The sequence below is a fragment of the Cinclus cinclus genome, chromosome 7 (genome assembly GCF_963662255.1).
Source record: "Cinclus cinclus chromosome 7, bCinCin1.1, whole genome shotgun sequence".
In the NCBI taxonomy this organism is placed as follows: Eukaryota; Metazoa; Chordata; class Aves; order Passeriformes; family Cinclidae; genus Cinclus; species Cinclus cinclus.
The window spans coordinates 11,287,159-11,313,298 of NC_085052.1; the positions used below are offsets into that span (position 1 = coordinate 11,287,159).

General features: G+C 41.3%; 1 protein-coding gene across 1 annotated transcript in view; it reads right to left on the reverse strand.

Moving 5' to 3' along the window:
- Positions 1-26,140, reverse strand: part of SORCS3 (sortilin related VPS10 domain containing receptor 3) — a 263,700-nt gene that overhangs the window by 153,295 nt on the left and 84,265 nt on the right. The gene's annotated exons all lie outside the window — the stretch shown is intronic.

Here is a 26,140-nt window from a genome sequence, read left to right on the forward strand (position 1 = left end):
ATACTAATCAATAGAAAACAGAGGGAAAATCATGCTGGCAAATTACCATTAATTTTGCACACTGGAATCTCCATGTAATTAACACTTAGTATGGCACGCTTCCACTTCTGGTTGCAACTCCTGAGAAAACTCTTATCAAGAGCTTTGCCTGACAGTGTTTCAGTTCTATTCCAACAATGAAGATACTCCCTCTGCTTCTCCTTACTGCTCGGCAGCAAACACAGTTCAGACCCCCCCTCCTGAACAGTCTAAGTGATGCAGACCCTCTTCCCAATTTGGTTAGAAACTTTACCCTGCTTTTGTTTAATCTATGCCACCAGCCAAATACATCATTCAATAAGAACAGCCCAAAAATGAGTCATTAGTCATAGACTGTAGTGCTTCAGTATCATAAACACACTGTCAAGAAGTGTCTGAAACTGGCAGAGGGAAATTGGAGTTTAATTTTTTTCTTTCCTTGAAACACAATGATTTGGTCCACCTTTCAAAAGAGGTTAGAAAATTAAAGAAAAAGGCAGCAAATGTGACAGCAAAGTCTATACCATGGATCTCCTCAGTTCCCTGCACTGAACCCAAGAGCACAGTTTCAGAGGTGTCAGAGTTTGTTATTCTGGAACTGTTTAGACCCCACCACATGACAGTCTAGTCCAAGTTCATGCCAGTGCAGTCAGCTCCAAGAGTCAGAGCCTCTAAGCAAGAGCAGATACAAGGAGTGATTTGCTCCAGACTAGAGAACTGTGAAATATTTTTCCAATGTCAGTGTCTCACTCTAAGCAGGACAGAAAGAGTAGATCTTATCATTCCAACATGAAAAGAAGTGGAAAGGTACACTACAATAATTTCATCAAAAATAATTGCTTTTTGCCTACACAAACTAAGATTTTCTGCACTGCATTACCTTCCCCAGACCAGTGTACATGCAACGCAAATCAACCTTTGAGCAGCATTTGTACTACAATAATAACTTGGAAGAACTTGCTTAATATCAGAAGACTTATTGGAGCAGATGAATGGCTCTGACATGTTATCCATGGGATAGAAATTCAATTAAAAACTGCAAGTGGCACAGAAGTGGTAGTTATTGTTCAACATGTATCATGGGACCTTTGCTGAAATACAGCTATTAGCTGTACTGGTTGAGAAATTCTGGGGGTTTTTTTATGGCAATCTGTTAGCTTATAGAAAGTTAAATTAATAAAAACACAGAATCATTCTCATGTTACAAGAGCAGAGCAAAGCCAAGGACTAGTAGCATATTTTTAATTATGGATTAAGTGCATTATGCCAAGGAAATTAGAGATATCACAAATATAATAAAAATGAAAGATTGTCTGGCTCTTGTGCTGATGACATGCTGGTTTGACAAGGCAGCGCATGCTGGTTTGCCCATCCATACCTCTCCAGGATGTTAATAATTATTCCTAATCCTAGCATCTACATTCATGAAGTGTTCAGCCCTCAGTGAGATAGACTTGCATGAGAAAGTTACTTCCTTGCCTGTTAGCAGCATCCCAAACTCATCTTGTCTTGTGGAGTTTGTTTTGCCCCCAAAGAACAAGAATTAAAAGGATGGGAGGATGTTCTTTGGTTTTTAAGTTAGGTGGAGGGCAGAACTCAGTGAGAAGTAACTCCCTAAGGTCATACAACTTTTGCCAAGTCACAAAGATGGGATAGGCAGGAATCCCCAGATGAAAGTTTGGCTTCCTGACATAATTTCTTACAGTGGACTGAAGCTGAACCCATATTCCCAAATATGTGTCTATCTTGCCTCTCTCAAGCAGAGAACATAAATTCTTAATCTCCCTTTTCTTTCCTTTTGCAGGAATACTGTTGCTGCTTATTTATGAGGAAGAACAATTATAAATTCCTTCCTTCAAATGGAATATCAATCCTTGTAAGAATAACCTTCCACAGATGGCAAAGTTTACTGTCACAATGTTGTTTTTCCCACCAGGAGCTACATGCATCATGCCACTCAAAATTAACAGCAGCTTAAAACACTCATCTGTAATAACATGTGACAGATGCCACTTTTTTAAAACCCCAAATGGAACTAGGAAACTCAAACTAGACACTTGGATCTGTCTGGTTTGACAAAACTAGTTCAGGGTACACCTGTCTTGGACTGAGCACATCCTAGTTACTGGTAGCAGATATGAGCAGAGTGCAAAGGGAACTAGTAAATGGTGTGGCTACTCAGCAAGTAGCTCTTCTGCCTCCAGAGAATTAAGGGGTTATTCTGGTATACCAGACTGTTTTTTCATGCAGAGTTGAGGATTTTAGCAACCAGCCTTTGAACAGAGATTTCAGTTTTTCCCAAGAGCTGTGTTTATAGCCTGTGCTGTGTAAACACAATGGCCTTTGCTCGAGGGAATGACCTATCAGAGGATGCCATGTTTCCCTGGTACAACAACTCTTCAAGTCTAGTGCCACAGAAATACTGCAGAGGGCAGGGAGTTTGGGAGAATGAAAGGCTCTCTGCTCCCTGTCCTTCCACACAGCTTCACAGATGGATTGTGTTGGGGGGGAAGAATAAGAAGGTTACCAGACAGGCTTTCAAAGAGAGATCTCTGGAGGCACCAGATTGAGACAATCCATGGCAAAGGGCTACACTGTGCTGAGATAAGGGGATGTGTTAAAACATCAGGGCAATACAGAGAGCTTCCACATGTGGTTTTGTCAGCAGCCACAAACCCAGCCACAAACATTTCCTCAGTTTTATTTTTTCCTCTGTTTTAAGTGTTATTACCTCTGGCTGGAAACACACACACTAGCATCATGAAAGCATAGTGTCAAATCCTCTGCTTCAGTTTCCCACTGAAGAAAAATGAAGAGATGAACATAGAGATACATCCAATTCATCTTTGCAGAAAGCATCATCTGAGCTTATTTACATAAACAAAATAGCCAGTGTGACCAACAAGAGCCAATAAGCATAGAAAAAGAAAACAAAGCCACAAAACATCCACTTCCCTGGGTTACATTCAGATCTGATACAGGTACTTAGCTGAAGAATCATAACTTCCATTTCAAAAGCATAAAAAGAGCTATTTGACCACCTGCTGCCCAAGGTTGCCAGGACACTGGTCTATACATAAGCCACAAAGAGAAATCATCACACTTCTACTCCAGGTGAGTAGCAGTGGTATGAACAGTGTGGCCCTGCATTCCCAGACAGAAGTGTGTCTCACTTTCACTGCAGCTCCAGGACCAGCAACAGCAGGAGGGTCTGCACAAGCTTCCTGGGCATCCTCAGTGTGAGCACAAACAAACCAGCAGCCTGCTTGTCATCATCAGCCACCACCAACCACTCTCCACTTCTACCATGTCTGTTTGGCAGCATTCTAACCAAGAAAAAGAAAATAAATCCTTCCCTTGCTCATGCCACATGCTCACCTCACTTTCAATCCCCAGACATTGATAGAAAGGATTAAAGTGAGTGCTGCTTAAAGTAAAAGGATATAGGATTCAAAACCAATTACCAAAGCATAATTTTGCTCAGATGGGCATGCTAAAAATAATTACTATCCATAAGATGAATGCTTGTTGGAGAAACATTACAGAAGACTGCATAATTAAATATTGCAACTGATCCTCATTCATCTACTGAGCAATTCACATTTAAAAGCTCACCTGCACGTATTTGGGCAAAAACCACTTGGGAGTTTTCATGGCAGTTGGAAGTTTGGAGAAAAGGAAAAACAAGAAAATAAAACAGCAGGAAAAGTAATCAGCTTGTCACCAGAAGAAAAATATAGAGGGAACAGTAAAATCCTGCTCTGGGCATTATTTGCCCTTTAAAATAATAACCTTTGAGAGAAGTGAAAACATCTTTGATGTCAGCTTACACTTGGTCCAAAAAAAAAAAAAAAAATTGTTTTCTAGATGCAGAAGCAAAAGAGGGCACACTGCCAGGCAGGGCTCTTTCTCTTTCAAGATGCTCCCTGCAGGATCCGTGGACTGGAGAAAAGCAACAAAAGCAATCAGGCACCACATCCCAACAGCTCCCACATGGCACCAACCTTCCCCTACCCACTCAGTCAAGGGACAGCTGACAAGTGCCCTCAGCATGTGCCAGGCACCATAAAGCCCTGCCAGCCCAGCACCAAGCTCTTCCATTGACATGTGTCACCCAAAGCTACTTACACCCCAGCTCTCCTCTCCATGGATATTCCTTGAAAACTTTGCCATGTGGGGTTTTCACAGAATTGTGTTGCCCTGGCTCCTGATAACTACACCATGCTGCCAAACAGGTGAGCTAGAATCCAGAGAAGGATCTACAGCAGCAAAACAAGATGCAGAAACCCACCTTCTTATTGACTGTGGTCCCAGGTCACAACAGATCTCCTAGAGAAACTGCTCACTCTAGATTTTATTACTATTTTCCAAACATGCATTCAATTTCCAGCCATCATTTTTCAGGTGTTTGAAAGATGCAAGTATGAATGCTTGGTTGGGAGATATTTGCATTAATAAATATTCCCATTTAAAAATACATACTGAGTCCCAATGAGAATATCAGAACAGCAATGTTCATTTTATTAAGTGATTTATACAAATACTATCAGTAGCTGAACAGGACAAATATCTACTTCATCCCATAAATAAAATATTCATCCAACTTCTCCCTTAGTGGGGAAAAAAAAAAAAAGGCATCTTTACAATTTGGAGACCAGATTAATATCCATGGGTAACATTGCCTGTGCAGAAAAAGAGGAATATATAAAAGGAAAGATTTTCAAAGACACCTACCTAATACAGATGTCCAATTAAACTTAATGAGAGTTGATCTTCAGCTTAAGTATGCAGTATTGACGACCTAATCAAAACACACTAAATTTTCGTACATCTATCTTCTGAAACATCTTCCTTCTTAAAATCCATTTTTACTTCGTCCCTAAGAGATTAATTTTCTCAGCAGCACCTTCCCTACAACTCTCTGATCTTGCATGTGAACCCCCCAACCAGCCAAACAACTTTAGCAATAAACACTGAACACCAAACATGCAAAAAGTTTTTACTGATGACAACCAGTTAAAGAAGCAGAGGCTGTCCTCTGAAAACTCTCAGTCACTGGAGTGTGACAGCATTAAATCCTTGCAGGCAATATCTGAAAAATAGGGCTGTCATGCACCCAGCCTGAGGTTTGGATACAGAGGCGAGGCTCTGGGTGCTTTGCACAACAAATGGTTTTGATAAGTCCATGTTTAACTCAAGTCTAGAAAAAAATATAGGTACAGACAAGCATGGTCCTTAAGATTCCTGACATTTATACTAATAATGCAACAGCTTCCATTTCCACAATAACCTGAACGCAAGGACTTACACATTCCTCGAGTGAATGAGCATGACCATCTCCAAATTGCCATACAGAAACCTCAGCTTCCTTCCTGAACTTTGCTCCCACCTGAAGAGTTTCATCATTCTATACCAACTGCAAGAGTCCAGAGATGAGGCATTCAGACACCATTTCCAGTGAACTTGCTTTAACTTGAATAACCAGTGTAAATAGATGTGCACTGAAATGTAAAGCTTTCCATGCTAAAGGAAGATCTTCAGGTGGTGGGGAAAACCTCCAAATCTCCCTCATGGAGGACTTTGAAAGCACCTGTAAAGACTTCTGAGCTGCTGAACCCCAAACCTTTCAATTCAACCCCAAGGCAGGAGAAGGTCACAGTCACAAGGTCTTAAAAATTCAAACATGGTCAAGTCTGTTACAAAAGATTAGTACCACAAAAGAAGGGGGGGGGGGAAGTATATTTGCAATATAAGTTTTTGACAGAAAGAAAAACATCAGCACAATTCAATAAACACTCCATTGGATTCACTTTCCTATCCTACATGAGGTCTGGTTAAATGACATTATGTGAAGAACACTGTCTACGTTTTGTCTATAAAATGCATTTGGAACCGTCTCTACCCTTTAACACATCTCTTCTTCTAGATTAGGTACTTCAACACAAAGAAATCCAAAACCACTGAAAGCAAGCTTCTGTTAAAAAAAAAAACACCATCACCCTGACTGCTGTATAACCTATGGTTTTCAAGGAAGAAACTTTAAATATTTTCTTCCTAAAATCCATCTATATATAACACTGGGAAAATTATACTTAGACAAACAAATCTGAGTCAGATCTTAGCTATGCTGAGTTAGGGATCCCCAATGAATCCAGCAGATTTATTCTCAATTAAAAATCAGTTTTTAATCATATTGTGAAATTAATAACAAGAATTTGGGCAAAATTCAAAGAGTAAATAGAATTAAGTGTTCCATGGTGAAGCCTACTCTTTGTGGGTGAGACTTAAAATAATTAGACATACAATTTGGCAAAGAAAGGATGGGGAGCTATTAGTAATCATCAGAATGTGAAAGGTCTTGAAGCTTGTTCCAATTCCTGTTGGATTCAGACAGAAAAAAAAATTAATCCTATTTACCTCTTCAAAATGGATGCAAGAACTGAAACTAAAAAACCTGAAATATTAGGCCAAATGTCACTAAAGTCCTGTAACTTGCAGAATCCTCAGTAGTGTCCATTGGAGATACTTCAGCAAAATGTCTAGATAGACTAAGAAATTGAAACAGCTCTGTCTTGTCAGATAGAAAATTTAAGTTTGGGACAGCTCTGGCACTCAAAATAAGGAACTGGCTGCCAAACAGAGTGACAGAAATGTCACTGTTTAAACCAACAAAATGCAATTGGTCACATTAGACCCGTGCAGCAGAAAGAGAGCACAAACTTGCAGGGAAGACATTGTTCTCTGCAGAGCAATTTGTCAAGCTGGGCTCTCATTTGGCCTCTCCCTCAGCATGCAGTACCAGAGACACCAGCCCCAGAATTCTCTTCCATGCCACAGCAGTCAGCCACAAACACCCCAGCCCCACTGTGTTATTTCAGCAAAGTGAATGGAAGTGAGGGACATCCCACGATTTCCTTCATAAAAACCGACTCTAATGGAAAAACTTCATGTTTGCAGAACGTAAACAGAGATTTCATAGCACCAAGTCTTCATTTTTATCACATCAGATAGCTCTTTCTTTCTAAAGAGAACTCTGAGGAAAGATAACTAAAGGTTGTTAAGTCCTGCTGCAGCTTTGGATTTATGATGGAAAACCATTTATTTTCCTAAACCACTCGCAACAAATGTTGCTAGGCAGAAAAAGCCAATAGAAACACTTGTAAATGCTCTATTGAGAGGCAGAAAAGTAGAAGGTGACAAATGCTGAAATGACCAGATGAGGTCTTAATTTTAAAACACTATAAACAACATAACAAGTATTTAATGGCAGGGAATCAAAGACAGCTTTTTCTCCTTAATGCAGGGGGATCTGCAATGTAATACAAATAGAAACTGTGCTTTATTTTGTGCAGTGAGCATCTTTCCACTGCACCTGAAAATACCTGAGAGAAGTAAATACTACACTTGCAAGCCTAAAATAAAACATTCCAGTCTAGGAAGATAAACTAAAACATATAAAAAGAAGAGCACTATTTTCAGGTAACTAATAACATGAAGAAACACAAGCCAGTTGTTCCAAAATGTGGAGCTTTTTTTTTTTTTTTTGTGCCAGAACAATCAGACTAGCCAAGACCGTATCTTTAGAAAATACTGTATTGGTTCCTGCAGCAGAAAAGCTGCATGCTTTATCTGTACTCTCCTGATCTTATAGCCACAGCAAATAAAATCCTCCAACATTATTCTGCTGTGCACCACCTCCTATTTCAGAAGAACAAAGCCATAGAATTACGATTTTTCTTTTCTTTTGAGCCAGGAGGAACTTGTGCAGGGGAAACAATCAAGAAGGAGCTGAGCATCTCACCCAATTTTCATGAGAGCACAGTGCCTTCAACCCTACAGCTACCCTTATTCCAGCCAAGGCACACAGGACCTTCATGTGCAGGGGTCCTCTGATTGTACCTGCTATTCAATGTACAGAGCACCTGCATTCCCAGCTGGTGATGAGGAGCTGGGGCCACTGAGCACTATTTGCTGTTTGATGACAGCTCCCAGGTGATGCAAAAGCTGGTGGAGGTTGCACCCAGGTTGCAGAGGCACCCAGAGAGCACAGGAGCCAGCAGGCTCACAGCAGTAATGGATCCAAGAGCACAGCAACAAAGGGATGCACCCATGCTGGTGGGTCAGCCTGGTCCCCTCTGTCCAGCCTCAGGGCTGGCTGCATCCAAGATGCCTCCAACATGGAATCTTAATAATCTATCTCACAGCAGCACCAAGCTCAAGTAAAGATTCTCCTTTCCCTCAGGCACCAGCCACATCCAAGATCCACAAAGAACCTGAGTATCTGTCTGCCCCCTCCAGAGACAGACTAATCACTCATGAAGCCTTTGGCAGAGTTGAAAAGGAAGAAAACCTTCTCAGTCCTGTCTCAAGAAGAAAAATTCCCTCTTTCAAGGGTCTTTTAAAGATTAAAAAAAAAATCCCAAGAGAAAAAAAAGACATGCACATGAATGAGCCAGTGCTTCATTTCATCCCCCTGAATTTTTTTGCCCTCAGCTCTTTTTGCAAATAATTATAGCATCATGAAAGGGAAAGTGAGGAACAAAGAGCTCCAATGCTTGGTTTTCATCATCCAGGAATCATGACTACAGTTTGAAATTTCACAGGTGCTGAGGCTCTCAGATACATAGCAAACCAGCCTTTCAGCATCACTAAATTTGGCCAACTTAGCCCAGAGTCCATTTGCTGTAGCATCAAAAATGAAATTAAGTTCTAGTAGCAATGCAAATCACATCACATAATTGAAGGACTATAAGTATTAGTGAAGACTGACTATGTTTCCAGCCAAGAAGCAATACTTCAAACTACACTGGGGACTCAATGCAGAAATTATTGAGTAAGATTCTCTGGACTGCACTATACAATTAGATTATTATCATTACTTCTTGTCCATGCTTTAAATCTATGAATCTGAGGACGTGCAGAGCTGCACTTCTACAAAGAGCACCTTTCCGAGAATTGTCTTCCCACATTATAAACTGGAACATGAGAAATGTGAGGACACTGGATTTGTTACCATTTGTCAGGAGAAGCATCGCTCAAACAGGAATCATTAGAGTAGAAAAACCTGCTGCATTATGGAAAACAACTGGTTATTAAATAGGATGTGAGCATCTGCTTGGGAAAGTAGAGGGCCTTTCCATTCAGCCCAGAGAAGCACAAAGAGCTAAAACCTGATAAACTCAGGCTAGACAAGCATGGGTAAGAAGGTATTTTGTTCTATTTTGGGTGTTTAAAAAAAAAAACAACAACAACAACAAAAAAAACGGAGGGCAAACGTTCCAGCAGAATCTACTAATGGATAAGGTAAATTCTTCATTACTGCTAATTTTACAATCAAGATAGGATGTTGTCCCTAGAGTTTTGCTCTTGATGAAGCAGATGTTAGATGAGGAATTAATCTCTGCTTAATGTCTGTGACTGATTTTCTTCTCCTGCATGATCTTTAACAGTATCTGAGTACAATGCTCCTTCTGCCTTTATAACTTTGGAATTTCTTTAACAGTTCCACATCCATGAGTCACCAGTGACACAGTTAAAACTTCACAGCTTATTCCCATAGTTGCTTCTAGACATTTTTTTCATTTTATTTAGGATTACACCAAGAGTGTAACCCAGTACTTCCAGAAGGTATCTGCTCTGAGGAAGACTCCAGTGTCAAGATTCCTTCTCTAAAATGTATCTTCCCATGGCAAAATCTCACTCTGCATACAAGTAGCTAATCACTTGGTAATTTTACTCCATGAAGGAGGGTGACTGTCAGAAAGCAAAGCAACAGACTGTTCCAGTGAACAAGGTCTTAAGGCTCTCTTTGTATTATGATCTCTCCTACCTGACCATCATGAGCTAAAAAAAAAAAAAAATCATTATCAAGGAGTCCTTGCCTATATTCACCAATTTCCCCAGTATTGTATCGAAAAATCATCCACTGCCTCACTTTACAAACACAACAGCGTTTGCCACATCTTCGTGCCTTTTTAAGAAAAAGAAGTGGGATGCTGAGCTGCTCAAAATCCCTCACATTTCAAATGCATCCTTCTACTCTCCCACCCACCATTCAGCCAGCACTGTTGGCTTGACCACAGCTGCTTTGACAGCACTCACATGTCTCCAGCATTGCTCCAACATCTGCCAGCTGATTTTTGCACTCTGTGGTCTCCACTGTGTAATCAGTTGGAGAGGGCATCAAAGAGGTGAGATGAGAATTTTTCATGTTCTCGAGCCACCAGACCCAAGCATCCTATCAAACTGCACATCTGCACTGCAATATTTTGCATGTTGGTGGGATCTAAATCAGAACAGATGCACTGCAGAGAGTACAGCCTCAGTGTCAAGTTAACACCTTATTACATATTGTCCAATTTCCATGCTGGCTTCACTACTCCATTTACATAATATTCGAATGGGGACATTTCAAGACAAGGTAGGATAGGTCACAAGATGCTGATAGGTCAAAAGTGTGCTGAATACACTCAAGGAAAAATTATTCAGCCTCTCAACTCCTTCCATAGTCAGCTTCTAATATGAAGCCTGTTGTGCTGCTTTTCCCAGGGATATGGGTGAGAGGCTCTCCCACCACTGTACTACAGACACAGGGCTAAGAAAAATCCACCAGTGTTTACCCTCCCTCCCAAAGGCATGACTAACCAGAAGCAGACATCTACCTCAGAGGCTAACATGTACCTTATGTCCTTCAAGATAGACACTTCTCATCTTCCCAAGAAATCCATGCTCTGCTTTAAGGGTGTTTTCCTAAAACCTGCCTCTGCACGCTGCAAAATACTCACTAAATGGAGAATAGGTATTGGGAGGCCAGGCGGGGGAGGGAGTGATTATGTTGTATATATTCGCATACTTACAGGACTGCTGAAGAATAATGTATCCAACTGTTTTCCTTAACTGAGCTACTGTAGCCTGGCACCTCTTTTCTAAAATTAGCTCCACTTACAGATGTTGCCATAGTATTTGTTGCCATACCAAGGCACACTTCATAGGTGATGTCATTTGTCATACAGCAGAATGCCAGAGCTGTTTACCAGTTCTGAGCCCTGAGTCTTGCACATTTTTTAAAGCACACCTCCACAAGTACCTACATAAACTATGGATTATTAGAGGTTTTGAGAGGAAATCCTGCCTGAGTTCTGCAGCACAGCATCTGCACCCAGGAGCCAGAGCTCTGCTGCGACGCCCAGCCCAGGCAGCAGCTCTTGCCAGCTTCTCCCGAGGTACACGATTCCCACGGGGCTGGACCAGGGAATTTTCTCAGGCCTTATAAGTACCTAATAGATGAAGACACGTTTCTCTTCATTACTTTCACAAGGTCTGACCCAAAGTCTCTGGGAAAATGCCTGGAAAGACTCTGACTTCCTTAGAATCATAGAATGGTTTGGGTTGGAAGTGACCTTTAAAGGTCATCTAAGCAAACCTCCTCTAAATTTGGGTACTACATTAGTGGCCTACATCTAAAATAGGTTTCCTGTACATATTTCATCTCTCCAGATTATTTAGTCATTGTACAATCCACACCCATGCTCAGATTTTCAGTATTTTTTCAACCAAGTTTCCTTTACACTTCTGAGAAGAATCTGCATCTCAGACAGCAGGCAAGGAAATTCCAGGAGTCTGGGTTGTTTGTTCTAGCACTCACTTTCTACTACTTCTGGAATCAGACGTATGATCAAGTACTTTTTAAACAATTCCCTTCACACTGGGCTAACTTTCCCAGAAGCTGGAACCAGAGTTGAACTTCTGACATGTTTTCTCCTTGTCCCTACTCCCAAGACCCCTTGTAGATTTTCACCAAGAGCAAAGGCAAACATTCAGATGTAGAGAAAAATCATCAATGTTGTTCTGACTTCAGTCAGCTCTGAAGTGTATTCTAAGATTTCTGCTGCACAAAATGGTTTTGAGGAAACATCCAGCCTGTAAGATTCTAACCAGATTTTTTTTCTGGATCATTTGCCCACAGTGGAAACTCCCAGAGAATAAGCAGCAGGAGAGAAAGACAGATTGCAAATATATTCCAAAATAATCACAACAAAGCATTTTCCCTTCTGATGAACAGGCAGAGGCCCTGGGCCAAACTCCAAGGGGAGTCAGGCACACCTCATGTTTTTTCCTGGCCCTTTCACCTACACAAGTTGCTTTAATTTCACAGTATCTGGAGTCCCCTTACATTCCAACATGCTGACAACTTGCCCATTCTATCCCTTGTGAATTTGCACACATTCAAGATCATATCTTAAACACAGAATTATAAAAGGGAAGCAAGAGCAGAAACCAGAACATCAGCCCTGATCACTCCACACGTTCATTTTCCACACAGAGATCTGGAAAATCTCATTCACACTGGACTGTAGCCACCATCCTTGCTTGCGCAGGCCACGCATCTCTGCACACCTTCCTGACCAGGCACAATAACAGATGGTTTTACAAGAGATGCATGCTGAGACGTTCAAGTTAGGAACAGCCAAACACTAGCTAGAAAACTATGGCCATTGTGTGCAGCACCAGCCCTGCTTCCTCTGCACTCTGAGCCAGCACAAGCAGCAAAGGCTCTGCTCCTCTGAGTGTCTGAGAGAGCACACAGCAATCATAACATTAGATTCATAAGATTAAGGTCAATTTATTAAATACTTCTAAGGGGAAATCCTTTAGAATTTAGAATACTTTGGTGCCTCCCCATCTTGTTTACAACTTCCTTACCCTGAGAACTATAACTCACATGAAGAAAAATAAAACCAAGGAAAATAGTACCTTATGCTCCAGCTGTTCTTCTAAAAGCTTGTAAGTCATTACACGTTAACTGAAATTCATTGAAGTCATTAAATCCATTATTCCCCAAAGCTAACTCTCTCCCTGAACACCCTCTACTGTTTGAAATGGCAAAGAGAGACAGTGATAGGACCTATTTATGCCTGTTTGAAGGTGAGTCTATACTATCTGATTTTTAATTCCAGTCTATCCATCACAATCAGGTACACCACACTGGTCCCTCAAACCACATGTTCCCAGCAGCCTGACCACTGTGGCAGCGTCAAATGCCTTCTCTCCACTTACAAAGGCACCTTATGCTAACTTTAGAGCACCACTTTCCAAGATCAATGATAATTGACTGATTAAGTACGCCTAATGCTGCCAGAATGTGAGCTGATTGTGTAATGGTGCTAATTAGTAACTGCCAGAGCTCATTCCAATTATTAACCTTTATGAATGTCATTTTTGAAGATAACAGTTTGCAACACAGCCTACTGCAGCATTTGTAATGGTTACTGTCACATGGGATAAGAAGGAGCACAGTGACCAATGAAGCTGAGATAAAACACAATAAAGGAATCCTAAGAACAAAGGACTCTGCTTTCTGCAAGTGATACAGTGAATAGAAAACTGGAATGTCTGTGTTAAGGAATTCAAGAACCCATGTTTCCACAAGATCTGAGCTTCTCAACAACGCCACTGCCAAGCATGTTTTAAAAGCTTCCTAGCAGTGCACACACCAAACCAATTCCAGATTTGCCAGAGGGACATGGCCAAGTGCCATGTCCAGTGATGCTCTGGAACCAGACACACATGAGAAGAACAACTTTGCTATTGCACACTGAGGAAAAGCACCATCCCCTGTCTGCACAGTCACAACACTGATTCTTCTGATATGTTATATCATATAAAAGAGGACATATACATAAGAGGACATTTCATGACAAACCACATCATGCACCCGGCTTGGATCAGAATTAGCTAAACAACTAAGTTAGACCACAGTCTCCTTAACTTCACCCTCATCTGTCCCCTAAACAAGCCATGTGCACTGTCACTATTTAAAAGGAGCACTTTCAAAAAGGAAATATGGGCTTCTTGTAAGTCTCCCACCACTGTAATAGATGGGCCATGTTTTTATGCCCATCGCTGTTAAAAAGGCACAGGACAACAAACATATACAAACTTTTCAGGTGGTGTGACTAAAACCCCTCAACCCCTATGATTAGGCAGTGTTGGTGCAGACCACTCCCCAGTTCTCAGAGAGGCAAATGGTCCACAACAGTCCCCCCCTACCATATACTCTTCCTGAAGAGAAATCCCAAAACTCTTTTTCCTTTTGTTCCCCATGCCTTGTACAAAATAGAAAATGCACAGTTGGGGCTACAAAGTTAAGTGTGCTGTGGTAACTGTATTCCTCATAGACATCCCTTTTATCTTTATTGGTTACACATAACAGAACCAATGGGATTTTAATCTTCCATGGGACATTTACTCTCTACTTTGCTAAAGGTGTGCTGAATGATGTACCATGGTCTACTGCTTACTCTGGAGCTTAACTACTCCACGGCAATATAATATTACACCTGAAACCTTACATTTGAACAGATGATCTTACTGCCTTGGTTTTCCTCAGCCACACTTACAGCTGCAAGTAATCCAAAGAAAGAACAAGATCTCCCACAGAATGGCTTTACAGTGACTTGTGTCTAGGCCGCCTCAAGGTCAAGCTTTTCTGTGATCCCTGAAGTGGTTACACAAGAACCCACAGAGGGTTCATACTTTGAGTTCTCAAGGAAACTCATACACCCATTTATGCTGATGGATGTGTGATCCTCCTGTTTCCACACCAAGACCTAGGACGTATTACCTGTGTGTGAACTACTCTTTTCCAAGCTGTTCCTGACTTCTGCTCTGAACCTGCTGATTACTCATCCCTCTCCGCTCGGACCAATAATCAGCAACCAGGCTTCCCTCTTAAAACAAATGACTCCTATAATTTCTAACATTTCAGAGAAAGAGATGCAAGAGGATCAATGTGCATTTCTCTTTCTATTGGGCTGATTACTCCCTTTGAGCTCAGACTTCCACAAAGCCAGCACCCAGGTCCCAGTGATGGGTTGCTGTTTCTTTCTGCATACTTCTCCCCAGCCACCTTTGGAACTTCCAGGACTTTTTGTACAAAAGAGGGCCCTGCACTCCTGGCTGTAGTTACAGATAGCTGGAGTTTGTTGCATTTTAAATGCACCAGAACTTACCAGGTCAGTTCACAGTGCATCTCTCAACCCTGGACAAACTACCTGATTTTGGGGTAGGGCTTGGCAGTAACAGCTGTATTAACAGCCCAGCCATCTTCCTGTTACCTGTCTCCTATTATCAGCTTCCTCACAGATAGCCTGAGCTAGACTACAAGATCCAGAAAATAACATATAACAGTCCTGTTACAGATGCCAAAGGATATTCTTGGATTTATCATGGAGTAATATCCTTCAACTTTCCCAATATACCACCAGATTTTTTTATGCCTGACTAGACCCGCAGGCTGCTAAATACCCAGCTGCCAGCCTGCTGCTAGATTCAGGCATCTGGACAGCAAGCTTCAGGGAAAACTGGATATAACTGACTACTAATATTTATGGAGTCAATTTTCTAAAGCAATTGGCCTGCAAAGACCCAGAAACAAGGCCCAACACTCTGGTTACAGAAAGGCCTCACTAACCTTCTACAGTTTTTATTCAGAGGCAGAAATCCTGTATGTAAAAATGCACTAGCTTCCCACGATCTAGTAGTTTACAAGAGCTTTCATTTTCACTTAGTCAGGCATATACTGTAAAAGAACTGGCTGACAGATTTTACAGATGAAGCACATGTGGTAAGTAAATAAATCAAAGGCTGCCTTCCAGGCTAGCGAAATGTAGCCTTCTGTAAATATTATTTGGAGAAGTGACCACTTCATACAAGCACTTTTAACTTCATTAGAAGCCTAGTGAATCTACCAAGGACATAACAAGAGAGACAGACCAGACTAAAAGAAAGATTGAAGAACTTCTTGCACATTTTTAAACAGCTTTTCTCCATCCTTCAGATTATTTATAGCCTCTATAAAATGGCAGTGCATTTGGGGGCTGGGGGGGGTGAGGGTACCAAAGAAACCACAACACAGTAAAATATCAATATTAACAGACACAACCCACGTTAAAGTACTAAAGTACTAAATTCTACAAGCCACTGTACAAAACATCCAAAATTTATGGCTTGATCTGAAGCCTAATTGGAAGGAACAGGAACAGAAAGGCCAAGGGAGGAAGGAGGTGGGAAGAGAAAGGAAAAGAACGGCTTGGTCAGAGAGAAACAAATCTTGTAAGGCGATGCAAAGCCTATCTTCAGTGTGGATAGGGGCACTGCCCTGCAGCACTGCAGCATGCAGGAGGTGGCACCAACACAGAAACTGTTCTGTGCAAGAACCTGGTGGCTCCTTCGGCAGACCTGACTGCCTGGAGAGTACGTGGCAGTATCTGTCTCTGTTGGACTGACCAGAGGCCAGGAAACCTTCCGAGCCACGGATGAAGTCTTTGCATGTATTATAATCTATAATCCTTGAAAGATTTTGTGTCTGATTTTACGAACCCATCTAAAACATGGGTGAAAAGAGGCTCCAGCAAGGATGCACAGATTAACTGCATATTGTCCTAAGGACCAAATTCTTCTACTGGCTCTGAACCTTAGGTCAATGCTTCTTTATTTTTCTTGGAACCAAAAATTTGCTGAGGTTGGAAGGAATCTTAGGAGCTGATCTGATCCAACCTCCTGCTCAAGCAGAGCCACCCAGAAGACATTTGCCCAGGATCAGCCCAGATGGCTTCTGAATGTGTCCAAGGATGGACACACCACAGCCTCCTTGGACAACCTCAGCCAGTGTTCAGTCACTTACACAGTAAAAAAAGATTTCCACTACATTCAGAGGGAACATCCCGAGCTTCAGTTTGTGCCCATGCATTGTCTCTTGTCCTGTCACTGGCAGACACTTAAAAGAGCATGGCTCCATCTTCTTTTCCCCCTTCTTTGAGGAATTTGCACACATTGATGCAATCTACCAGTCCCACTTCAGCCTTCCCTTCTCCAGACTAAAGCGCTCTCTCAGCCTTTCCTCATATGAGAGATGTTCCACCCTGTCCATACCACATAACACTATAATTTTTAACATACTCTTTTCTGGACACCTCATTTCCCATTCCTAGCAGATGAGACTTAGTATGGAAGCTTCTATGTAATTTATTAAGAAAGTTTTATTTTTCACTTTACCTATTTGCATATTTATAAGCAAATTTAATGTGTGGTTTTCATTACTACTGGCACAGATTTCCATTGAATGCATTCACTACTAATCTGTGCCAACGAAACTCCCCTGCACAGCAGAGTGATCAGAAAAAGACATTAGTAAGGTCAAAACAAATTCATCTTTAAGTGTGGCTCCCTGCAAAAAGTTTTGCAGTCAACATCTAGATCTCCTTGGAATGTAAGATTAGATAACTCAACAAAGGGAGCAGCTTTAACGACAGCAATGGAATTGCTGCTGCAAATGATAAAAGAAGTGATGGACTGGCCAATTCCTGTTAACAGGTGCGGCTCTGCTGATGCAGCAACAGTCACAGCACCCACAGGATCTGCAACAGCAGGTTCTTGGCTACAGACTCCCTCCTGAGTGATGCCTTGCTGCTTCTAAACAAGTAGGCAAAGCACTACAAACACACTTTACCTGCCAGCCCTGACAAGATGACTTCATAGAGACAGTGAGGCTTCAAAACCACATTTGCTCTTGGCACAGCTTCCTCTGACCTGCTCCACCAAAGCCCCAGAACTAAATGCCTGGGAACATGACCAGAGCTCAAAATTCACTGCTGATGAGATAGGATGTCTCCTTTCTTCAGGAGCCATAATCAAAGAAATTCACCAACAAGGACAGAAAAAATATAATAAAATAGCATACATTAGTTGAGAACACAGGGACGAGCATAATATTCCAGCTTCCTAGAACACTTCATTTTTTTCCACAACAAATTTCATTAGTTCACACTGAGATCCTAATGTTTATAAATCTACACCAAAAATATCTCTTGGCATTAAATTCCCTAAATTTCCCATTTTAATATCTAGTCTTCTGGAATGGAATGATAGAGATCTGAAAAGGTCTAAGTTTCCATTGACCCAGCTGAGTGCCTAAAAGGTCACCTGAAAATTAAATTATGCCAAAGATATTTTTGGTTGGTTTGTTTTGGTTTGGCGTTGGGTTTTTTGGGTTTTTTTTTTTTTTTCAAAGTACAATTTCAAAGAGCACTTCCAGGCCAATGAAACACCTTTATTTACAAAATGTGGCAGCATCCAAGAGACACTAACTGATGGAGAGCCCACCTGTGATGCAGAATACTCAAATCCCTTGTTTGAATAAGATGGCCACAGTAGACACACCAAATTACACATACTAATCTGCCACAGAATATTCTTGGAAAGTATATGAAATAGATAAAAGATTTCTTCCCAGGGTCTGTCATCCAGTTCTCTGGACTTAGAGATCTCCAAATCCCAAACCCACTGAAATACTGTGGAATATCACATCTCCAGCACAATCCCAGCTATTCCATTAGAATACTTAAAGCATGAGTAGCTCACTGCTGACAAAAAAAAAAAAAGATGTTTCTGCAACTCTGATCCAAAAGCTGTAGACTAGTCTGTTCCTTAAATGTTATAAAATAATTAATGTAAGCCATAGGCAACTGCCACACTACCACATTATTCAGCCACCAGCAGAAATATCCTCCATTAATTCACTGAGCCCCTTTTGAAATCCATTTATGATTTTATTATTTCTGCCTCACAACATCCTGTAGCAATGAGTTACACAATGTAAGTACTTGAGGAATAAAAAAGCACTTTCCTTTATACTTATTCAGAGCAAGGGGCTGAACTTGGATCTTCCACACATAAGATTAGAGTGAGTCTCTCAGTCTCTCCTGTTGCAGCTCTTGTGTAGAATGTAAATCATTCAAGAGGGACGACTGGGGCTCTTACCCGAATCATGGAAAACTAAAACAAAACCCAGCATGTTTTTTTCTCTCTACTTGGAATTCTACTTTCATCCCAAAAACATTTTCTCAAAAAGTTAGGTATTTGATAAATTGCCTTTTCCTTTTGCTTCCCTGTATCTAGCCAGAAAACAAGACATATCCAAAAGTTCCCAGGTCTACTTACTAAAAGGAGCATCCCAGTAGCCCAGTTTTATCTATGAGATCAACACATACATACAAACACATAACCTCTCTAGGTATATTCCACAAGCACATTCCTCAACCAAACGTGTCTGCAGCATCCACTGTCAGTGACCAGCCCAGTCCTCTCACAGCCACATGTTTGAACATCAACAACTTCAGCAAAGCAGCCCCAATTTCAAGCTGCTAAAGCTGTGTGAATGGGGCACAGAGTGGGGATGTGTATGACAGGTTGGACAGGACTTACCTGCACATGAAAATGTGATCACCTGTGCTCCCACCATGCAACACCAAAATGAGGTTCTGGGGCAGAAAGCCAAGACTTACCTCTGTCTTCAGAGATTCACAGATATAAATAAAGCATGGGCATTTATTTTTAAAATAGCAGACTATCTAAAACACCATTAAAATCTGTTTGTTTTTATTCATTCGTTCCAATTCAGTAGGAATTTCACCAAGGAATAGGGATGAGAAGATGCAGGGGGAAGCACATTAATAAATCATAAGTGTCATTAAAATTTGTAAACTAATATCTTCTGGGAAGTCTTGGCAATTAGTCTCAGAGCTTTCTTGGCAAACAAAAAATTAATAAATCCAAAAGGCCCCCTGTCTGATGACATACCCACCCCCACAGAAAGGTCACTAATGAAGCAATTAAGAGACACAACAAATGGACCATTCAGCAGAGTGGCTCACAAAAGACAAATGAGCTTCATGAAACAAGAGGACTAAGACATCTTAATAAGCAAAGGTGGGACTTCAATCCACACACCACCCCAAGACATGTCCAATGGCTTTTAGATTCATTTGCTTGGCTAATACTTTTCACATGATTTTGCAGCATCCCCCTTGGTCGCTGCCATCCCTGAGGCAAAATTAACACAATTAAAGCACGGAACCATCAGAAAGTAAAGGTGTGAATATTGCTATACCCTTTTTGCAAAATCCTGTGGGATATAGCAGGGCTAGGGAAACAGTGGGAAGGAGACAAATGAAACTTCTCTACACAAGTTAGTTTTATACTTAAAAAATAAAGTATTAGAAAATGAAGTTTTATCTTTATTACCATTACTAATTTTGCTTAATCCTAAAGCATAGTCCTGGATTTAAGATAAGCCTATTAATTTTTATTATTGGTTCCCAAAACAGACATTTAAAACAGTTTCAACTCACACTATCCCTTTGTTATAATGACAGCATCTCCTCCTAGTTTGAACTGCAAAGAATGTATGGTCTGAATGTTATCTGGGACTCTGGAACATTCAAGGAGAGCTAAACCTATGGTTCATTCTGTCCAACTCCTTGAATTCATACATATACATATATATATTTTTTTTTTAATTACCACACATTATCCCATTCAGCTACACACAGTCCAAGCAAATCTGAACAATCTCTTCAGCATATTTCCTGACATCTACAATGAAATATTTGTTTAGCTCATATTATTTAACAAAGGGGCACCATCTTCATTTGAGACTAGCTGGCTAAGGAGTGAGCCACCATGCAGCTACTGTTTATGTCCCAAAGAATTCCAGTGTGGCTCCCATGCCAAGATGACATCTATGGCATCTATGACTGCCAGCCAGGCTGAACTGGACCAGGGTAAAGTGAACCACCCACTGTGGGGAAATGACTAATCATCAGGAATACTGGAGGCTAAGAACTGCACAATTCTGAGATCTTGCTGAAACTGTGCACTGATTGCAACTCAGGGTGCTGGGAGCCCTGAGGAACAACTCCTGTCTCACAGGGTGGTCACCTGCTGCAGTTCCCCATTCCCTTGGATCTTCAGCAAACACAGCCTGCACCTAACAGTTCTCAACAACCGTTTTCACAGTTGGTTCCCAAAGCCTCAAAAATGTTGGGGTTTTTTGTTTTTTTTTTTTTTTTTTTGACATTAAGACATTGGCTTAATGTCTTGCCACCATTAAGCTAAGCTGTTTATGCATTCTCACAAACAGCAACAGCAGAGATGCCAAACTTTTGGTTACCCTGGTTTTCAAATCCAAGAGAGATCAGGGGGCTTGCACACACAGCTGACTCCTTCCCCCCATGCCCTGATGGCTGACTGCAGATACAAGAAACCCTTCTCCTCATCAGCACAGGATTTCTGCACTTTGCAGCATTATTAAAAAGTGCCAAAGAAGATGCAATAATGGGAAGCATTACTACTTTGAAAATCAGCTCCATTAATTTTACGCCTGAATACAATCACCCAGAAAATAGCACATATCGAAGATGCATGTCATCAGCACAAAAGTGGAAAATTATAAATGTAATCAAATTTGACAATTCTGAGAGGAGATGTCAGCTGTTGGTCATGGAGACTGCATTTCAATACAGCAAACTCCAGGAAAACTACAATGTGTCAGTGGAGCCAAGCCAGTACTAAACAAGAGGTTGTGGCACAAACCAGAATTTGCCATTCACAATGCAGTCTAAATAATACACTGACACTGGGATAGAAACACTCCTAAGAAAGCTCTGGCTGTGCCATGACCTATTGCAGGTTTAGCTTGTTTCACAGAGGGTGATATGGAAATTTGAATCACGTTTTTTGTATCTCCTGATCCCTAATTTCTTTACTCACCTGTCTTAGAACCTGATACATTTGGAGCAACCAGACTAAGCCTCAGTTTCCAAAGGGCACTTCACACCACATCCACCCTTTCCCAACTACAGCAGCCCTACCTGAAGCCAGCTCTATGTGCCACACACAAACCTAGGGCACAGAAATCAGCATGAGCTGGGAAATTTTTGCAATGCCAGAGATACACTGACACATGCTGAGGGTCTCTGGGGACTATGGGAGGCTTAAGAGGCAATTCCATGGGAGAAAACAACATAAAGCCCTCTGGCAATTCAAACAGAGCTAAATGAAACAGCAATGCATGACATAAGGCAAGCTGCAACCCAGCTGAAGGGTTTTACTCCTCTCTGTTCCAAACTGGGGTTGCAGCTGCTGCATTTTGCAGCTGCCTCTATTAAAAAGCTGAAGGGGTTTGCTTTTTTTTCTAACTCAACAAAGAGACTAAAACAACAGACTAACCTTCTTTAGGCACAGCAGCCACAAGAAAAAAAAAATGCTTGGGGATTTTTAACTGCTGCCATGGAGACATAATTTCTTGGTTAATAAACAACAAAACAAGAAGGCATGAATATACATATATATATATATATATATACACATATATTCCTTCATCAGCATTTTAGCCTCCTAAACAGAAAGAGCTAGTCACAATTTTGGGTTAATGCATGGGCCAGCACTATGTACAATCAGATAATTTAGCTGGGACAACGGCCAGAGGAGGGGAACTCCAGGGGACTCATCTGAGGTGGGTAAAATGGTAGCAGGGATTCAGAGCTGACACATGGGAGTGCTGGCACTTTGGAAGAAAACCCAAACTGCTCCCCACTGCCCAATTAGCTGATGTGCTGCAGCCGTGGGTGCGGCATCGACCATAAATAGCACCTGGCTCACTTGCTCCTCTCCTGTCTTCTGGATCACCCTGTTGTCTCTGTCTTCGCCTGAGACTGAGAGCTCCCTTGAGAGGGAAGCTCTCTTTTTGATACTGCAATCCGAATAAATAAAACAAATGAATACATTCATGAGTACTAAAAAAGGCAACAATGGAAACCCTTTTATTCCAGTTATCTTAGCAGAATGAAATTGCTCAATACACACTGGTTGAAACAGTTGAAAACATTTTAAATATTACAATATCAACTTTAAATACTTACCCAGAATGTAATGCTCCTACAACCTTAGCTTAATATGCACAACTTAAACAATTCCTGTGAAGAGCCTGGCACCTCCTATTTAGAGAGGGAGTTCATTTTCATGACAGATCACTTCTCCATGCTTATAGTTTCTCATAGACAATGAAGTTTGGTGCAGGGATCCTGGTCTACAGAGAGTTTCCAAATTAGAGGTGCTCCAACAGCACTTCAGATCAAATGCATGTAAGTTTACAGATTTCAAGGGAAAATTGTTTTCCTTTCGTTGATGGAGAAGAGGTATTAGTGAGGTGAAAAAAAATACTACAGAAAGCATATGGCCATCCCTTAATCCATTTTTTTTTTTTTAAAGCAGGCAGGATTCTTAACTACTAAGTCTCTAGGCAAAGAGAACTGATGAAGGGTTTGCATGTCTAAAAGCTTAAATAATTTCTACAGTTATATTTTTGACCTATGAAAAAGACGTCTCTCTAGAAATTCATAAATGACTCACACCATCACAAGTATAGCAGAGTAGCAATAAAGTAGCTTCCCTTCACAGAAGGAAAATTATCACCTCTACTCAACTCAGTGGGAAAAACAAGAATCTAAACCACAACTGACAGGTATCTCCTGTGACGAAGAAGAGATGTGGCATTCACAAGGAAGAGGGTGTGTGCAGGTCTGTGGTTTTTTCCCCTGAAGTTGGCTGCTTCAAGGCTGGCTGCTTAAGTAGCAATGGAGACCTTTCCAGTGATTGTTTGAGGCCCAGAAGCATGAATTTGGGTGTTAGAGCAATGTCTGTGTTCCTGCATTCAGATGGTGACGCATTTCCCCTGTCTAAGCTCCTATCAGCCTGACATAGGAGCAGTTTCCAATGCAACTTCTAATTCTCCTCTCTTCCTCTGCTGCTCTCACTCCCTTTTTTAATTACATTCAGGATATTTTCTTATTGATTTACTTGTTTCTGTATTTAGATGCAGGGATTAGAAATTCTTTTTATATGGCAACTCAGTTTTCCATTAAAAGAAGACTCTCATGCTATAAACCCAGGGGGAACTGGGGAGGAGATTTTAATGCATGGAACAGGTGGAGGCAAGATGCTATTTGGAGATTGCATTGCACTCTGCTCTATCTCAGCATCCTCTGCTGTGTGATTCATTGTTCTCTGCCACAAAAGCCACACTTCCTCTCTTGTGGAAGCAACTGTATTTGCCAAGTGGTCAGGATAGATATCATACAGCACCACTGCTCAGATGGGCAGGACTCCTGGCTAGCAGAAAGGATTAGCAGTATTTCCAGAATACAGGGGGGAAAAAAAAAAAAAAAAAGGGAAAAAACCCAAAACCAACAGCAAAACACCACCCTGGAAATGTACAGATCATCTTTTGATACTTAGCTGAGGCTGCATTCAGTACGTGACCCATCTGGGGGCTCAAAGAGTCTACAAAAAGTAACTAAGGAAAGCAAACCTCTTGCCAGGAGGCTTACATTCATTCTGCAAACACACATCCTCCTTTTAAAATTTTCAGGGTCTCAAAAACAAAAATATTGGAAAACACCAATTTAAATAGTGGCAAGATTCAGGGGCCCGAGTGTGTAAATAGAACAGGAAATCGCAAGAAAAGGAGTATTTCTCTGGCTCATTTCTTACACTTAGTATCTATTTGCATTTCTAAAATGTCCTTTCCAGAGAAACTCATAGATGCTCTCCAAGACTCCACATTCCCCTGTCAAGTAAAGCATGGCTTGTTCCTGATTTTTACAAGTGGAAAGTAAGGTTTAAAGCCCAGGAGATCTACCTACTAGCTCTAATTCTGAGCTTTCCTCGCAGAGCTAGGAAAAGAACCTGAGGAGTTCTAACTTCTCATCCTCTCTGAATCTCCAGGCTCCCCCACTGGCCCCTATTTCACTGGAGACCAGATGCAGAAGTGTTCCAGAACACGTTGAAACACTCCCACAAAACAGTTTGTTTTCCCAGCTGACCAAGTGCTGGATGCTTTAAATTAAATTGATGATTAATTTCATTTCTATCACTTTGGGAAACCTCCAAAAGGGGTGCTGCTGTTACCTTTCTGCAGAGCTTGGGTGATGCTGCAAGCTCAGGATTAAGACAAGGTCTGCCTGTTTGTTATATTATTTATGCAGAACAGATTGTTTGGCAATTACATTTAAAGTACAATCACAGCGCCATTTGTACTTGCTGCGTAAAGAGGCAAAAGTTTTTTAAGGCACTAATACCTTGAAAAGTACCAGGGTAAGTGGAAATGACTGTTCTCTCTTATTAGCTGCATGGTTATTTATACTTTTGCAGATTACCATAGTGCAGTGCAATTAGGCTTCTTAAGTACTGTTCAAATTGAGAAGTTTCAAGAGCTCTACTGAATAATTAACCCTTAAATACATTTACAAGATTAAACCTGCAGCAAACGGCCAAAGCCTGCTCCAAATAGGGGCTTTTAAATCACCAGTGAAGAAGTACAAGAGACTATCTGCCAGGAAAGGCTCACACCCAAGCAAAGGCTACAATGCACTGACTGTTGCACCAACTACACTCTGAGCAGGTTTCTCAATAGCTGTAATACACCAGGCAAATCTGAAACAAGGCACTTGGTCTCACCAGCTCCTGGCTGTTTTTTTCCTTTTTTTTTTTTTTTTTTTAATGTACCTGATAGTAATTCTGTTAAAGGCATACCACTCCACAGGCAGGATGAAACTTCTTGGGTGATTTCAAAGGTCAAGGAACTGACCTGTTTATATGGGTGAATATGGGGGTGAGTGGATTTTAAGTTATTTCTTTATTTTAAATACAGACACACACTGCCAAGCACACAATTCTGTCCAGAAGCACGCTTCCCCAGGGCAGGACAGTCCATCTCCCATGACAGACTAGGAACAGGGTAGCTATGTGACACCATCCAAGTACATCCACAGTGGAGAAGACACCAGCACCTCACTGTGGCACCTCTAGTCCTTCAGCAGCTCTCTCCTTACAGCCCAACTCACAGTCACTATCAAGATGACATCTTGGTTCTCAGGGATGAGGAACAAGGCTAAGATCAGCTAAGATTACAACATACCTTGTGTTTTATTCCTTCTCAGGCACAGTTCCAGCAAGTGTGTACCCATCTAGAGAGCCTGTTCTCGTTACCAGCCTCACAGCAGAAAGAGGAAGGAAGGGATTGTCTCAGGACACTCAAAGGTGAGAAGGAAACCAAGCTCCTCTGCATGCCAGGTAGGTGCCATTATATGATGAAACCCTTCTTGTTTGCAGACCCCACCTCATTAAAGGAATATGTCCTAATCCTGTATCCCTTTTCCAAAGAGCAGCTCCTTTTGTCTCCGATTCTTTCCCAGCTCCTCCTCTGATGAACTCAGATACTCCC